Below are 19085 nucleotides of genomic sequence, written 5' to 3'. Positions count from 1 at the left end.
TTTTCCCCAAGTCTAGGTGCTTTAGTTTTCCCCACATTCCAAACACATACGCTATAGGTGAACTGAATAAATTAAATTGGCCGTAGTGGATGTGTGTGAATCCAATAGTGTATGGGTGTTTCTCAGTTCTGGGTTGTGGATTGAAGGGCTTCCACTGTGTAATAACATATGCTGGATAAGTTGACAGTTCATTCCACTGTGGCAACCCCTAATGAATGAAGGGAGTAAGTTGAAAAGAAAATGAATGAAAGAATGAATGAACAATTAAAAATAAATACACATGGTTATTAATATATCCTGTATTATTGAATGTCATTTCAAATTATCAGAGAACTTTGAACATACAAATGTATTGTTAAATTATTGACACTGGAAATTCTAATGTAAGGGATGAAGTAACTATTTAATCCTTCAAATAGCAGTTTAGCCTAAAAACATGTTTGGGAATTTATATATTACATAAACAACAAGCGGATTTATTCAACCTAGCGTCATTATGGATACATACCCTTGCATACATTTTTGAACAGTGTGAAATATGTCTTAGGAGCTATGTTTTTTGCTGGTTTTAAGGGCACCATGCTGCTGTCGACTGACTGAATGAGCAACCAATCGATTGATTCCCCCCACCCACCTCCTTCCCTAAACCCAACTGATAGTGTTTTCAAAAGTAATCCAAAAAAAAAAAAAAAAAAAAAAAAACCTTTGTGGCCACGCGTTACCACATTTTCAGATCTAACCATGTTCTCACCCTGTTATTTACTTGTTTATTTATTTATTATTTATGCATATTTATTACCTGCTTTCAGGAACCATTCTTCACCGGGCTTGAACCCCTTCATCAAGTCTGCTAACGTACGTGGCACACTTATAACAGTGGAAAAGCCATCCACACAGGTCAGACGGTAACGCAAAAAGAAGCCTTCATCGGCTTCTTTTTCAGTAAGTTGTAAATTTGTTTACCTCAACATACACAAGTTTACAACACGATGCAACAATGGTAAATCAGTTTCTATCTGAATTGATGTCCTCCATTCTTTCAGTCCTTGTGGCACTGAATGATGCTGGTCTGCAAATTAATCCAACTTGAAATGTTATCGGGTGGTAATTTTTGTCTTAAACCAGTGATTAGGTTAGATTTTACACTGCAGAAACCTACTACTAGAAATTATAGGAAAGATAAATGTGGTAATAAATATGATTTTTGTTTTCATAATAAGTCAAGACACCTAAAATAGAGAAGAAAAAGGAAAAAAACAGGATGTAGCCACACATTTTTTGTCTTCATCTATCTGCAAAGTAGTTTAAGATACCTAAAATAAATTGGAACACTAATACCAACTCCACTGGAGGACCGTCCTCAAGCAGGCCTAACTGCCAGTAGATTAGGCACTGTGCATTTATCAGTGTGTGTAAATGAGAAAGCAGTTAGCTCTGGCCTGGCCAGACTGGGGTATTAGAACAAGTAGCTTAAGATGATATCACAGTACACACTGCCTGCAGGCTGACTGCAGATTACTAGGTCAGGAAAACAAGAGAGGGAGAGAAAAAAAAGAGTGTTGACAAACAATCAGGGCTTTATTAGGCATTAATTATATGTTAAGCCTGCGTTCACTCCTAACTGGAGAAAACGCAAGCTTAAAGCAGACCTGTGGGGTTTAGTGCTCCTTCCCTTATCAAGGTCATGAGTCATCAGTCAGTGTCGTTTGACTTCACAGTCTGCTAATCACTGGGGTGACCGGGCAGGAATGGCTTGTCGTTTCCCCCTTAAATTTGTTTGACCTCTGTTCAGGAACTCAGTGTGAGCTACACCGCGATACAAATCACTAATCTGACAGGCCAACTGATAAAATGAAGCTTAAACTACAGTGGTGACAGGCAAATTATCGTCACGAGACAGTTGGAAGAATTATTCGAGTGCTGGCTTCTCTGTATAACACAATACCAGGCCTCTGATCGGCCAAAGTGCACGTCTCCATGTTCATGCAGAGGTTCCTTGTCCATTGTTTTGCCCTTATCCTGTTGCGAGACACCTTCTTCTGAATAGAGAAGCGCCATATGCTCATAACCCCTCAGAAGGAAGATGAAGCAGGCCAAAGAGGAAACAATTTCATTGTTCACTGATATCTTTAATTGTGATGGGAGAGGGGATTATGTAGATTTTGGTAAGCCCTACTGACAAGAAATGTTTGAAAGCGAATGGCCCATAGAACAGGAATGTGTATGTGTGTGTGTTTAGGGCTTAGAAGAACATCTCTTCCATATAATAGAGTAATCCCAGAGCCAGGGGATTGCTTCTTCTTCTTCTAACCAAAATGGAAACATATACTGTTGTCTGTTGTATACTCTGGCCTTCATGCTAAAGAAAATAGAGAAAGTGGAGCGGATAAACTGCTAATTGGTCTATACCCAAGAGGCCTAATTGGTCAAACTTCTCTACGCCTGCATCTCTCAACTAGTTCAAGATGTGAAGGCGCTGCTTGGCTTTTGTGAAGAGTGATGTTGAGATGTTGGACATGTTGAGTTATGTGCATCTCCAAGAAATGAGTGCTTCTAATTTTCTTGTTGTTGTTGTTCAGTGGGGGTGATCATCAGCAGAATGACAACACAACATGATAGCAGTTGTTTGCAACAGTTGCTGCATTTGGACCAAAATCTGCATGTGAACACATCAAACAGACAACAGCTTACTAAAATAAGAACATATGTTCTGCTCCTCCATGAGAGGATTTATCTTTCTATATCTGCAGGTGGCAATAGTATGTATTATCATTCCACAAAAGGAAACCAGATCTAGTGGTGGGTACATATAAAGCAGCATTCATGTACCTTTCCACAGGGCTTCTCACTCATCAAAGAGCAAAGTCCTTGTGCAAATATATCTGATAATCACCATTTGCAAATATTTAAGAAATGCTACAAAATCCAATGTTGTAAACCAACTTTGACTATGTTTACATAGACACCAATAATCAAATTTTAACACGATTAAGACAATATGTTGATTAAGAATCTACCTGTCACGATCATCAACAATCGAACATTCTTAGATCACTGAAGAACATTCACATTTACTCGGACTACAATCCTGTCTCAATATGAACTACAAGTCCTGTCATGCAACACACACACACACCTGCTCCAAGTCTCCACTGATTACACTCACATTTATACGGCTCACTTTGTGACACTCAGGTCTGAGTCTTCTTATATTGATTGTGAACATCACAAAGCGTTTTCCTTGCCTTGTCTTGTCGTGTTTTGATTCTTGCCTTGTTTGTTCGTTTACGTTGCCTGCTGCCTGCCTGTACTGACCATTTGCCTGTTTATTGACCACGACTCTGGATTGCCTGTATACATCAGTTTGTTCCTGTATTGACCATTACTTCACTGACCATTCTGTTTAATAAACCTGCATTTGGATCCGCACTCCCTTTGTCATTGTATCATTTTACATTACACTACCATGTAAACAGCGATTTTTGATTACCTGTATCCGACTAAATCTCAAAGTCATAATCGCACTAAACAGAAATCAAATTAAGACATGTGCAGTATGCTGATTTTAGTTGCATTATTGAAGTGCAGTACAGACATGGTAACACCGTAATCAAACTATTACCGTCGTGTAGGATTTTCGTCACATTTTGCGTCAGGATAATCTATACACACACGGCTGTTTGACATATTCTTTTCACCTACCGAGTCAGTACTGAGTCATTGCAAAATGTATTTTTTTCCCCATATGGCGTGCGGTATCAAATTCCATTGAAACTACACTTTTCCAGCAGTTCATACTCTCATCCAATATCTCGTTTGTTATGGGGGGCAGGCATGAATTGTTCCTGAATAAAGTGAAAGTGTCAAACTGCAGTTAAAGTTGACAACTTAAAAATAAAACACCCGAAATTACATGAAACTCCAGGGGCCTGTTTCAGTAAAGGAGGTTCAAACAACTCAGAGTTTAAACTTGAACTCTGAGTTGATTTACAGAGATATTAAAAACTCAGAGTTTTCGGTTTCAGAATAGCTGATCTGAGTTGGGTCAATCAACTTTGAGTAGACCAACTCAGAGTTAAGCGCGCACACCATGACTATAAAAAGAAATTATCAATGGAGTGCAGACATTACGAGTGACTATGGCAATATCTTATAAAAGAGATCAGTATTTCTTTCTCCAGCTGAACTTGATGTTCTCATGCAAAGTAATAGCAAATATATGAGCATATGTATTTGAAAAGAAGCAACCATCAGTGAAGCAGAGACAGTTAGCTTGGGAAAACAGCTGCTCAAGTTAATGCTTAATTTCACTTTTTAATGAAAGTGAAAATTTTTTAAAATTTTTATTTAAATATTTAAGTATAATAAAATAAGTTATGTAATGTGTGACGTTTATAATTTTTTTCTAAACTTTTATACACATTTATCAGTTTTAGTTGATTTAACAGTGCACTTGTGTGTCTGCCTTTTTTATTGATCAAGTGATAGAGGTTGATATAACATTTAGAAGGTAAGCAGTACTAAAAATAATTTTTAGAAAGAATAATAATCCCATTAATCTAGTAACAGTACATGTCGAAGGTCAGTGAATTTAAGCTAACCATTTATTTTAAAAGGACAAGCTATTCTCGCACGTGACTTTGTTCTGTGTGTAACTAAAAGGTAGACAATATCTGTGTTTCCATCCAAATATATTACATAAAAATATGTGCAAAACTGGATTATTGCATAAAAAATGTGCGAATAAAGCAGCGTTTCCATCCAACGAGAGAACAAAATCATCCCTTCCTTAACTGGCGCCAAATATAAACAGTAAAAACAGAATTTACTGTGGTAGAAGAAGCTGCGTCAATTAATTCTTTATTTAATAAATGTACTTGTGCCTCAGAAACAGAAGACAATGCTGACACACAATGAACACGTGGGAGCGTTTGAAGCCACTAGTCGCGGAGACTCTTGACACGCTCTTATACACACTAATACTGAAACAGTTAAGGCATTTTAGAATGATTAAAACAACATTTAAGACATGTTACAGTATGCTCAGCCTGCTGATTTGTCCATTCACACTCATTTTCATCATCATGTGATCATGACCTTTTTTAATGTACATACTGTAATTTGTTTAGTTAAAGTGTTTTCATCGTAGTTTATGCTAATCTTTTCTATTAAATGAAAGTTTATCCTTGGTGTTTTTATGCATATTTTCAAAAGTTATGTGCATCATGACGTTTCCATCAATTGTTTTTATGCACATCTCCAAAATGAGCATTAAAATAGGTGGGTGGAAACGTAAGGCTAAGGCGAGAAATACCACTTCAACTTTAAAAAAGGGGAGGAGATCGACAGAAACTCTGAGTTTAGAGATTAAAACCTTCTCCTGACCAGGTTAGGTTCACAGAGTCAGTTACCACAGTACCACCTCTCATTCAGAAACAAGCTTGACTTACCCTGCTTTCTCGGGTTTGACAAACCTGCCATTTTGAAACGGAAAACCCAGAGTTTCTCTCATTTCAGAGTTAAAATACTCTGAGTTTTCACTTAACCTCCTTTCTGAAACAGGCCCCAGAGGAATGTGGATAGCACAACACAAGAACGTAAATTGATCCATGTACTATAACGTAAAACGGGATCATGAAAGGAACATTCAAAAAGCAACTCATGTAAACACCTTAATCATAATGTTTTCTTATTTAAATTAGGAAAATAATTTGATTACAGATGTCAATGTAAATCAAGTCATTGTGAAGAACAGTGATTTGATCACAAACCTTGTTGGGCATCTGTGCTTAGTGTGGTAAAGGCAACCCAGGCTCATTATTGATACGTACCCCATATACATTTCTTGAGAGTGCAAAACATCCCAGTAGGTGCGTTTTTATGCAGTTTTTGTTTTCGTGAATCCACCAGAGACTGCTGTCGACTGACTAATGAGCCTGTGTTGTGTAAAGAGGTGTAGTGGCTGATGTTGACTGACTGTGGTCAATATCTGAGTGAATTGGATGGTATGCTAACTGGAACAAATTGAGTGTGTTGGGGAGAATGGATTTGATGTGCAGCTTTATTAACCCTTCAGTGCACTTCTTTTGGGGTCAATGTTTGGGGACCGTAGTTATACGGACATAGGTGACACTAGACAAACCCTGGACACTTTATTAAGTAGCCTTTGTTGGTGGTCGCCACTTATCAAGCTTTGTTGCTTTGTAGCTTTGTTGTCTGGTGTGTCCTCCTTGCTTTTAGAACTGCTTTATTTCTCATAGGATAGATTCAATAAGGTGCTGAAAACATTCCTGAGAGATTTTGTGGAATATTGACATAATAACACAACACTAGTGTAGTAGATTGCACATAGAAATTGACAGTTGCACATAGAATAGAAAAGATGCATCCAAAAATGGTCTATTGCAGGGTGTCAAACTCATTTTTACTGAGGACCACAGCCTTATGGCTGCCCTCAAAGACTGGTTATAACTAACTGCATTCAAAAAATGTTGTTTGCTGCTTGTTCAAGCTACTTATTAAAAATGAGCTGAAACAACACAATTCTTTAGGGTTTTTGAGATGAAAATAGTTTACGTTCAATCAACTTAAATCTGTAAAAACTAATCAGTTAACTTGATTTCTTCATGTTGTCCCATCTCAAATTGATCATGTGGAACCCCTCATTTTTTACAGTGTGTATTAATGTCACTACTTTTTATTGTTAAGTAATCTCTTTATTTTCATTATAAAATATTAATGTAACAAATAAATACATGTATTTGCAAAAATTTGTATGTGAAGGTGATGTTACTTCGCTTTTATCAGGTTACGAAACCCTCATTACTCCATCAAAGTAATACACATAGATAAATATCTTTAAACACAAGTAGTTTTTAGTCAGTAAAGCAGCGTTCCTTTTATTATAAACTGGGTTCACCAAGTGTGAAGCACTGCATCACTCGTAGATTACTTGTGGGATGTTTTCACTTTATGTGGATTTTTCACTCCAGTACAATATTTCGAACTTGTGTGTAAGACACAATTGAGGCTAATCCTGTGTGTTCTTGGCAAATGCATTGTACATTCCACATATTCGCAATGCCCACTTTGCATTGATTTTGGATGTAATCTACTTGCACAAATACTTATGTGTAAATTCAAATTTAATGTAAATCATATGATCTTGCAGTGCACATAGAATATTATGGAGGGCTGGATTTGGCCCACTGGCTTCGAGTAACGATAACCTTTGTAAAGAGATGAACATGGTTTATAAAAAATACTTAGGTTTATTGTGCTTTTAAATATCACTCAGTTGGAGGTAAGATACTCAGATAGTAAACTGGACTGTCACTTCATTACCAGCTCCCAGCAGCAGTCTGAACAGTTAATACAAGATATAATGGATCCATGCTTTTAATCTGTTTCCACTAAATGCTGAACATACCATTTGAATGCAGAAATGAGTACTGTTTAGTCCAGGGAATGTTTTTCAGTATTCTAAAATCCATTTTTAATGAACTTTACATCATCTTATTACCCCATTGTGATGCTTGGTCTGAACTTTTGATGACCCTGTTAACATGCTTAAATGCATTGTGTTTGGCTGATTACATATTTGCAACAAGCTGTTGAACAAATGGACCAAATGCATTCAATACATTCAATACAATGGTGGTTGATGAGTATACTTTGTGTTGGCCAGATCACGCTTTGCCTTGACGTTCAGTAGAGGTGATTCACAATGTGTCCTATAGGGCTTTTAAACTTATGCATTTAATGTATTCTTGGACATGCATAAAATGACTTTTACTTGACTACACTTTAACTTGACAAATCTGTGCAAATCTTCATATACTTCATTGTAAGTAGTGTAGAATAGAGTAACTCTCAAGGATTTTTGACAGTCAGATGAAGCCCTAAAGCAACGTCTATATTCTTCCAAGTAATCCTGAATACCTTGATTAGTTTGTTTAGGTGTGTTTGATTAGGTCTGCAGTTCCAGAATCAGGGTTCAGAATCCTTGAACTTCTGTATAGTCTTGTCTTTGAGTCCAATGAGTCTCTGAAGGGGTCTCATCCCATGTAAAGATGCGGGTCACTGCAGTGAGGGTTACAGTCCCTTTTTGTGGGCGCTTTCTGTGCACTTTTATAGTCTGCATTCAACTGTATTGATTTTAAAGGCTGTATTGATGCTATGGGTATACCATGACTGTATGGCTTAAAAACAGCTTGGCATGATCTGATGGCAGAGGTCAATTTCTTGTGGTTTCTTTAAGATTCACCCAAGGATTTCTGACTTCATTTAGATTGAGTTTTGTGTGGAGAGGCAGGAGAAGGAGGGATGCACATGAAGGGATGTAAGAAAGGAGGCCGTGTGATTTGTGTTAAGGATAAACAAAGACTAAAACTAATTACTGCTGGAGGTCAGCACTCCAAATGCATATTCAAAAGCGCGGGGCGTCGCAGCAAATTTACAGCGGTCACACTTATTTAGCGGCCTGAATAGGCAATTTCGCAGCGAATCTGGAGAGAAAGGGGGACATGAAAAGTTGTGAAGAATTGATGACGGACTCCTTGAGAGTGAGCAAAATAAAATTGACCATGAAATCTGCAGCCTGGAATTAAATTGGCTGGAAGAAGAGATGAAAAAAGGGAGAAAAGGTGCGGGGTGTGACTTATAAAAGTGGTTTTGTGTGAATGCCAAGGTTAATTTGCACATCAGTTAAATGGATTATTAAATTTGAGAGGATAAGTTTAAAGGAAGGAAACCGTAATGGCCTGATAGATATCATTCAGTGCTGGATAGATGAAATCTGCATAGCTTGTGTGGAGCAGCATTTCAAGCTCGGCGAGGTTCAAAGGCGAATAACTCTCATAACAGATGTTTATAAAATAATACGAAGAAAATGTAAATTGTAACAAAATACTTACTTTATATGCTAGTCAGGCCAACAGATAGAAGTTTTTGTGAAGGCTTCCACAAGAAGAATAAAGGCATCAAAAACCATAATGATAACTATGTTATTGACAATATCATTCTGTGTATTCCAAATTTGGGCTGCTGTTTAGTTGACTTTTAATTTCAATCAGCAAGCTCCAGGGCCTCCGGTGAATTGTTGTCCCATACAAAATCACTGCGTTTTAGATCTGATTTCTTTAAAAAAAAAAATGCGAACTTCACTGCCTAGCTAAAATAAGATATGAAGTGGGTATCAGACCAAATAAGAAGCACTGCATTAAATTCAATTGTTTTGCACCATGTCTTTAAAATATGGAGATTATTTTCACCCCAGTATTTTCAATGGAGGTTTTGCGTTAGCCTGCTGCTAATGATGGAGCCTGTGATTAAATGTTCTTTTGTCTCTTTTAACGCTTTAACAACCAAAAATATGCATAAGTCTATTCAACTGATTATTTTTTAACTACATTAAACATCAATGCTGTAAAAGGAACATTATGAAATTGAAAATCACATAAACCTCTCAGGGGTGGTGCAGGGGATAGCACATTCGTCTCACAGCAAGAATGTCACTGGTTTGAGCCTAGGCTGGGTTAGTTGGTGTTTCTGTGTGGAGTTTGCATCTTTTCCCCGTGTTTGGTTTCCTCCGGGTGCTCCAGTTTCCCCCACAAGTCCAAAGGCATGTGGTATAGGTGAATTGAGTAAGCTAAATTGTCCGTATGTATGTGTGTGAATGGAGGTTTCCCAGTGATGGGTTGCAGCTGAAAGGGCATCCGCTGCGTAAAAACATATGCTGGATAAGTTGGCGGTTTATTCTGCTGTGGTGACCCCAGATTAATAAAGGGACTAAGCCTGAAAGAAAATGAAGGAATGGATAAAACTCTCACCCTAAGTTCTTTATTGGCTGAAAAAACAAGCTGTGCTTGTAGCCCATTTAAATATTTTTGCTTTTTACATCAGCATGGATTCTGATTGGCTGTCAATGATTTAATTGTTCATCATATGGAGGGTAAATAAATCTGTAACTAATTCCAATGATACTGCGTATCTGTGGTGATATTGTTATAGTTTTCTCTAAAACTCTATTTTACTATTTAACTATTCTTTTGGATTTATATATTGTAGTTGTAATAATTGTTAATTCACCAATCAGCCATCTTTCCTCTTTTTTTTTATTGGTTATAGCACTAAGACATTAATGAACATCAAAATGAAGGTTGAAAGTATTAAAGTGTATTGTGTTTCATATCGTAAATGAATGATTTGCATTTCGCTAAATGCATGCAGGGCAGCACGGTGGCGCAGTGGGTAGCACAATCACCTCACAGCAAGAAGGTCGCTGGTTCAAGCCCCAGCTGGGGGGAACTTACACCATCATGGGTCAGGTGGCATTTCTATGTGGAGTTCTTCCCCTGTTTGCATTGATTTCCTCCGGGTGCTTCAGTTTTCCCCACAGTCCAAAGACTTGCGCTACAGGTGAAGTAAATAAGCTAAGTTGGCCGTAGTGTATGTGAGTGTGTGCAAGAGTGTATTTCCCAGTGTTGGGTTGTGACTGGAAGGGCATCCACTGCGTAAAATTAAATAAACTTATTAAACAAAACTTTGTTATTATCTGAAAAGTAAATGTGTTTGTGTCTCGGTAAAATTCATTAAAAATGTCTGATATTAATACATTTTAAATGAAAACATAATGTAAATACCCATTTTTTTTTACAATTCATGTTTTTAATCCAAATTTTTAATTTTGGTTTAGCACTAGCTATCGTCTTATAAATTTGTATTTAAATCTCTACATCCCCCTTTCATTTTTAATTCACAAATGTGATCAGTTTTTGCACTCTCAACATCTCATTGGTTGGGTCTATTCATCACATCTGTTAAATTAATCTACTTATGCTCAGTGAAAAAGTCCCTTGGTGTGTAAAGCTTTGCCCACTGTTAGCAGGCAGTGCAAGTATACGGAGGTTAAACCAGGGCCAAACGCTTTTCTCTGCATCCGACGGCATCCATCACTGGCCAGATTGGCAGACAGCAGTCACTTCAAAACAATCTACAGTCTTTTGAGGCCACATGCAGATCGCTGCAGGAGCGGGGAAACAAACGCGGCCGCCATTAAAGTAGATGCACCAAAACCAATTGTAGAATATTAGCTGGGAAGTGACAAGGAGGAACTGACAAGGCTTTTTACTGCCGGATGGAGTTCCTCCAAACCGTGAAATTTAGATACTTGGCAACTAAGAAAACAATTCTTGCTGGTGCGTTGAGTAGCTGCCCCATTTGAGTTGAGAGAGCGAGAGAGAGCGACTGTGGGACAGAAAAAAAAAGATAGAGAGACAGAAAAGAGGGCCAATGTCTTCTTAATTGCCTTTGGTCACCCACACAGGCAAAAAAAAAAAAAAAAAAAATCTGGTGCCACATGGCTCAGAATTGCAGACTGGGCAAGACGCACAAAGGGCTGATAGATATTTTATCGTTCAAGTTAACGGTTAATACATTTCCATTCCCCGAGAAATCTGTCACTCTAAAAAATAAAGAGTGAATCAAATTAAAGAGATAGAGAGAGGCTGGTGAAGAAAAGAACTGGAGTGGGTGACACAGTTTTAGAATGCCCTATCTTTTGGCCATACCCTCTTTTGAAAGGAATAAAGAGCCTGTGCCTCTTTCTTCTCCTCCCTTTCTTCTTCCACTTTTTTCTCTTTCTTTTTCTCTCCCACCCGTTCCCATATCTCTCACTTTCCTTTGCGGACTAAAAAAAAAAGAAGAAAACTCTCATGAATGATGTATGTGTGTCTTGTTATCAACAGCGATTTCTATAGACCTCAACGCATTCACCAAGACATTCATGGCATAATTGTTAATTTTAATGCCATAATGGCTTCAGATGGGAGGCCTGATTAGACATTTATTGCACAATTAAATGAAACATACTCAAAAATCACAAAAGGCTTCCATAATTATTTCAGGCCATTAATAAAATGGGCATTAAATTATATTGGACACAAAAGAGAAGTGAAATAGATTTCCATTAGAGCAATGGAGGCAGTGAGGGGGTAATAGATCCTGCCTGAATTCACTCTCAAATTAATTGTTGGCCAGCCTATTTCCACATACAGTGAAATAAATGAATGAGAAAAGAGAGGAAGGAGTTGGTGGCCATGAGAGAGAGGGTGACATTAGGAGAGTCTGATAAAGCCCTTTTGTTTGAGAGCCTACTATAGCTATTATATTCGAAAGTGAAGAAGAGAGAGAGAGAGAGAGAGAGAGAGAAAGAGAGAGAGATGTAGTGATTTCAAATGGAATGGAACATTTGGAGGATGCAGGATCCCAGAGCGCAAACGGTACTATTAAACGATTAGCGGCATTTAGAACTGTCATTTCTTGTCGTATAAGCAGTGGTGTAAAGTAACAAATTACAAATACTCAAATTAATGTATTTGAGTAGTTTTTCTTAGGAATTTTTATTTACTAAGTAGATTAAAAAAAAAAAATGTACTTTTACTTTCCATTGAGTACATTTTAGTGCTGTGTTGGTATTTTACGCCATTATTTTTCTTCAACCTGCAGTCACTACTGTTTTTATTCTTGTTTATGGAGATCGGATGAAGTACATTGATTAGTTCTGTTATTCTTATTCAATCAAACCACTCATAGAAAGTAAATCGCATCGTACTAAACCGCAAGAAATCGGCTCCTCATAAATGCAACAAACTGTTTAAAAAGAATATAAAGTGTGCAAGAAGATGTCTAAAATCTCTGTACACGCAATGATCGAGAGACTTGGATGGATGTTTACTGTATGAAGACCAGTGGTGTAAAGTAACAAATTACAAATACTCAAATTACTGTAATTGAGTAGTTTTTCTCAGAAATTGTCATTTACTAAGTAGTTTTAAAAATATGTACTTTTAATGTCCTCATGAGTACATTTTTAGTGCGGTATCTGTTCTTTCACTGCACAACTTCCCCTTGACCTCTAGTCACTACTTTTTTTCCTTGTCTATGGGGATTAGAAAAATCTGTCCTGTGATTAATGTCAAATGACACATAGAAGGTAAATCACATCATTATGAGCTATCTCAAAACATGGGTGATTTATAATTGCAGCAAACTGTTTGGAAGCATTACAATTTCCAAGAAGATCTTTACATGCATTGGTCCAAAGACTGTTTAGATGCATGTCACTGATGACTGATGAGAAGATGACGGATGTTTACAGTATGATGAACGAAATGGCCTTAAACACCCAGGTGGCACAGGACATCAACATGACCAAATATCAATGTCTAATGATGTTACAGCTTGACCTTGTGTTGTGATGTTGGGTTACCACTATGACGTCTATCAGATGTTAGATTATGGTTTCCATCATAGACTGTAAAAGATATGAATGTAGTATCCGTGACGTTTCTAAAGTGTCCAAATTAAGCTGAAAGTGGGCGTGGTCAACCAGCGCCATTTTATTCACGCATAATTGCTCCAACCGGGGATAACCAAATAAGGACTAAGAGGTGGAGTGTGAGCGGAACTACAGACGCCTGCTAGCCTTTTGCTTTTATTTGGGTGAAACGCTTAATACTTCATAACCTGCAACCTTGTTGTTAACCTGTTCTGACCACATGTGCTTTGTTATATACTATATCAGTAAAGTGTTGAGTCTTTTAGAAACACTGTTGTAATACACTGAGCCACTAAAGCATAGTTTTTATAACATTTTTTTTTGTTTTACTGGAGGAAAACGCTAATTATTTCCAAATACTTCAAATATAGTCTGTGTTAGTAAATGCAAGTATGACAACGTTTTTGATGACTGTTCTGTAGCCTACAGCTAGTCAATCTGTCAGTTTCCCAAGTGCAATAAAGGTCTAATAAAAGTTATAAATGAGATTCAAAAATATGATGTATACACCGAGTTCAGCGACTAATCAGCGGAATCAGATGAGGTAATGTGACGATGACCAGCGAGATCTAGCTGTCACTCAAGTGGCCACGCCCTTAATTATGCAGACTTAATATAACTTAATATAAACAAAACAAATTCCCCACCCTCACAGTTGTCATGAAGGGTAATATTAGCCATATGAAACAAAATCGTTCATTGTAGCATGCTGTAAACACTGTTTTTGTCTGCTGTAAAGTTCGCCATTTAAACATCGAAGGTCAATAGAAATTTGCTCTATTATGGAGCCAGGACTAGCGAAATTTCCATAAATTGATGTTTCAGTACCATATTAGCTTTACAAGGGAGAGCGGGATGTTGCTGCTTGGCTTCCATACCTGACAAATGAATGTATTTGAAGTTAATATGACGTTGATTAAAGTTGTTGGCTTGACATTGGATTTTGGTCACTTTCTAACACAACCTAAAATTAACCAAACATCAATGTCATTTCACTTTGCTATTGGACATCAAAATAACATTGTCCTTATAGACGCTGGCTGGACAATAAATTTTGGACACCCGACATCACAACCTACAGTAAATAGAACCTTTGTCTTAAGACATTGTGTGCCTGCTGGACAATAACTAAATGCTCTACAGAATCTCACATTTACACACGTTCACAAATTACAGACAAATTTACAACAGATACTTTTACTCTACTTGCATTACATTTTAGGCAAGCAATAGTACTTTTACTTAAGTAAGATTTTTCAGTACTCTTTTCACCACTGATGAAGACTGAAACCACCAAATGCACTTAACCAATTACTAATGCCCTGCAGAATGTTACATTTACACATCCATGCACAAATTGCATGTAAACACATCAGCCACTCATAGGATAATAATCACCACTCACCAGTGTTAATTTTGAACACTTTTTGATTTAGTTTTAGTCTTAGTCTTTTGATTAAAATTACATTTGACAATTTAGTCATATTTTAGTCTTCTGAATAATTTTAGTTTTAGTCTAGTATTTGTCGATTAAATTTTATAAGAATTTAGTCGAATATACTCTAGATTTAGTTGACTAACATATATTTGGTTTAATTTAATTGTAATTTAATTAAAATATTGTATACATTTATTTATACAAAATACTCTAATTTAAAATTAAAGTGAAAAAGTCTAGAATATAGCATTTCATTGAAGAACAAAATTTGATTTTGCATTGTTTATTTATATCATAAGTAATATGTAATATGTGAGCTTCACTTCGAGGTTTTGTTATCTTGACTCCCTGATAAGCGGAGATTATAGGACTACAGTATTATTACATCCTTACAGGAGTAAGAAATAATCACTAATCAAAGCAGTTTTGTTTTGTGGTACACGTACATTGTACCCTCGCTGTTGTCATTGTGATCGTGGCAGACAGCATGTGAACACCACAAGTAAATTATGAAAATGAATGCCATGATCATTAGAATTTAAGACTGACCTACTGTATTTAATAACTTTTAATGGACAATCTAATGAAATAAATTCTCTAAAGGTCAGCGAGAGGCTTTACTTTTCAAATGTGTGTCACACACTAAGATTAATTATCTGATTACATATTTACCAAAATGCATCCCTCAATAACATTCTCATCTCGTTTTTATTAGTCAATGAAAATGTCAGTATATTTTTATTATAGTTTTTATCATCATTACTTAATTTTTATTTAGTTTTTGTCAGTAGAAACTTATTTTTCATGAAAATATGACGAAAATATTTCGTCAATGAAATTAAGCTACTCACTACTCTTGAGTACTTTTTGAAGGGCTACTTTTTACTTTTTCTTTGAGTAATATTTACAACAGATAATTTTACTCTACTTGCACTATATTTTTGGGCAAGTAATGGTAATTTTACTTAAATATGATTTTTCAGTACTCTTGCTACGACAAAATATCAAGATGTAAATGTGCTACAACCATGACTGTAACCACTGTTAGGAAACAGTGTTCCAATTGGCTCTTGTTAATGCGACCGAAAAGTTAATAAACAAGCTTTTAGAACATAACACTCTTTTTCATCTCCGACAAACACGCAGAAGCACTTTAAACTGATTCAAAAGCCAACGATCTGAAAAGCGCTTCAGAGCACAGTTCTAATGGGAAGCCAAATAGAATTGTCTTTTGAACTGCTGCTCTATTGAGAATCACAAAGTGTAAAGGAAAAGGAGAACTGATATCTCACAATGCAATAACAGATCCCCCTCCCAATAAAAAGAATCAATCAACACCCAGTACCAATGTTTATTATTCCAGCATCATCTAAGTCATTTTTTTTCCAGCATTCAAAGCCATTCAGATCTTTTAATTGACTCTCTTTTATCATTGCCCTTTTGGTTTTCTTTTTACTTTATTTCTCCCCCCCCCCCCCCCCCCTCTGTGTACCTTGGTTCTGAGTGTGGTTGCAAGATGCTTGCTTGTATTGTGTTCTTCCATTAAATTGTGAATGTCACTACTAGTGTCAGTCTGTAAAAGAAAAACAGAATGTCAGTGTTGATTTGAATAAAAAGGCTCTTTAGAAATGATAGATAATTTGAGTTTGTTAGTGTCAGGGTTTATTCTTTTCTGCAGTGTTACATTTAAAAGTGGAATTAAAATGTGTATCTGTTTTATAGATTCAGCAGCTTGTTTTAAGTTTGAGTTGTGTATTTTTTATTCCCAGTTTGCGTGTAATCTTACAAGGCATAAGCTGGTATAAGATTCTGATGGTATGACTTGGATAAAAATATTACAGTTTTACAGTATTGCGATTCATGCTCTAAAATATGTTCTTTTTAAATGTCTGGGTAAAAAACAGATATTTTCCCCCATTTGAACACAATATATTTTATTTTGAGAAATACTTTTTTTTTCTAAAATACTTTGCAATAATAAACATGTCAGACTAAATAATTTAAATGAATCAATGACATCTGCTGTCTTCATTAGTTTCAAAAACAAACTGTTCTCCAAAAACACTGCTGTCCTAAAAAACCTAAAACAAAACAAAAAAAGTATATATTATTTGTATTTTTTTGTAACGCTATAGCAGAAAATTTTGGCTAAAGTTTTAAAACCTGACTTTTTACAAACTGTCGTATACCTTGAAAATAGCTATCATCCCATGCCTACACTGTAAAAAGTTTCAAGTAAAACAACAAAAAAAGCATAATCCTCATTTCTTTTGCTTTTTCTTGTTCACTCAACCTTTGAAAACATCAGCTACACTACATTGACCTAAAATTATTTGTCAGTAAACATTAAGTTGGGTTAACATGATATTATTAATTTTCTGGAAAGGTGAACTACTAAGTTGTGCCAACTAGAATTATTTTGTCTGCAGAACTAGAATACCTGAAAAAAAAAAAAAAAAAAAACTCACAATCCTTATTTCCTTTAGTTTTTTCTTGTGTACTCACCTTTTGAAAATATCAGTTTCACCGACCTAAAATGTCTGAAGTTGAGTAGAAAAAAAAAACTCTTTTGGAAATTGGTACTTGGAAATAATACATAATCAGAACAAACAGACATAGTTTAAATGAGAAAAAAAACTAAAACACAGTTAACAAATGTTAACAAAACATTTATTAGACACAGGATTAGACACAAGACAAAACAACAACAATAACAGTAAACGAGACAGGGATTAAAACATGGCAGGACAAACATGGAAAACCACTTTGTAATGCTTGACATGAAAAAACAAGTCTCAGCAAAGAGTCTGTGTGAATGAGGTGTCTTTAAAGTCCTAGTAATCAGTCCATCATGAGCTTTCCAGCTGTGTGTGTAATCAGGAGCCAGAAACTTTTTTTTTTTGAGCATTTGATTTGTTGTTTAATTATTACAGGATTTTAGTTATAAATGAAAATTAAATGTCAAATACATATGATTTCTCATTTGAGAATGCATTTTGATTTATTATTTAAGTGTTTGATTTATAATTTGGATCGTTGCTTGGAAAATTTTATTTATTATTTTAACTTTTTAGGCATTTGAATTTTCATTTGAATATTGTTAGGAAAAAACTTCCATATATATATATATATATATATATATATATATATATATATATATATATATATATATATATATATATAGTTAAATACAAATAGTTAAATAGTATAGTTAAATACAAATTAACAGTCCACACGCGCTAATTGTTTCTTTTTGTAGAGCAAACTAGTTAATGGGATATGGAAATTCACATTAAAAGTCTTTCTGCAGCTTCAACTTTTTTCAAGTTGGATTTTTTATAGTGTAAATCTTACAACGTATAGTTTCAAAAGTTTTTTGAAAAGACATGGTCATTTTATTTAATGGATAAACTCTATTAAAGAAAAAGTTACTGCCTTAACGTTTGAATCAGATTTACTTTGCAAATAATTACAACTTACATTACATTAAACTGACTTTAAAAGATGTTACAAGTTGAATCTCATACACTGTAAAAATACATTTGTATTTTTTTTTAACTTAAACTCCAATATCTCATAATGTCATGTGTCTATTATATGTCATACTTTTTAAAGTCTCTTAGTTTTATTTAAAAGGAGACATTTTCAAGCGTACTTCATGAGTTACATATCCAGTTGATTGAGACTTATCTCAGAACTAGTTTTAGGACAGTTATTGCTCACTGAGCAAAGAAACACATTGCATTTTTGCCCTTTAAACTGCCAACACCCAAAGCATGGGTGCTTCTGCAGAGTGGTAATCTCAAAACTCAAAGTATTACATGAAACTCTTCTAATTCTACAAACTAGTGAAGAAAAAACTCTAACAAGTCTTTCTATTAACGTTAAACACCCTAGATTGCTTTATTGTCAACATTTCCTTCTCTTAATTCAATTCCACACAGACCATGCTGGAAACTACAAATCCCCTAACTAGGTAGTTGGACTAAGACCATTCCTTCATTATGTCCCAATCTAAAACACTTAATTAATTTAATGGTTTACAAATTTGAGTGGACTGAACATAAAACAAATCAATTGGCTAAAGAAATTACAAGTGTCGTTTCCTCTCATTTTAAACAGGTAGTTTGAACAAGCAGCAGTACTCATTTTTTTCAGATTATGTTGACAACTTATTTATCATATTTTAGTTGTATTTTAGCCATGCTTTGCAAAAGACATTTAATTATTGTGTGTAACAACATATTTTAGAAAGACTGTTTAATTACACAATGAAATCCCAAAATACTAATAATCATCATTTTAAAC

The 19085-nt window shown here is 35.5% G+C and overlaps 1 protein-coding gene across 1 annotated transcript in view; it reads right to left on the bottom strand.

Moving 5' to 3' along the window:
• Window positions 1-19085, bottom strand: part of LOC141386270 (uncharacterized) — a 354962-nt gene that overhangs the window by 169649 nt on the left and 166228 nt on the right. The gene's annotated exons all lie outside the window — the stretch shown is intronic.

The sequence above is a fragment of the Danio rerio genome, chromosome 6 (assembly GCF_049306965.1).
Source record: "Danio rerio strain Tuebingen ecotype United States chromosome 6, GRCz12tu, whole genome shotgun sequence".
Taxonomy (NCBI): domain Eukaryota; kingdom Metazoa; phylum Chordata; class Actinopteri; order Cypriniformes; family Danionidae; genus Danio; species Danio rerio.
This window is presented reverse-complemented; position numbering and strand designations above follow the sequence as displayed.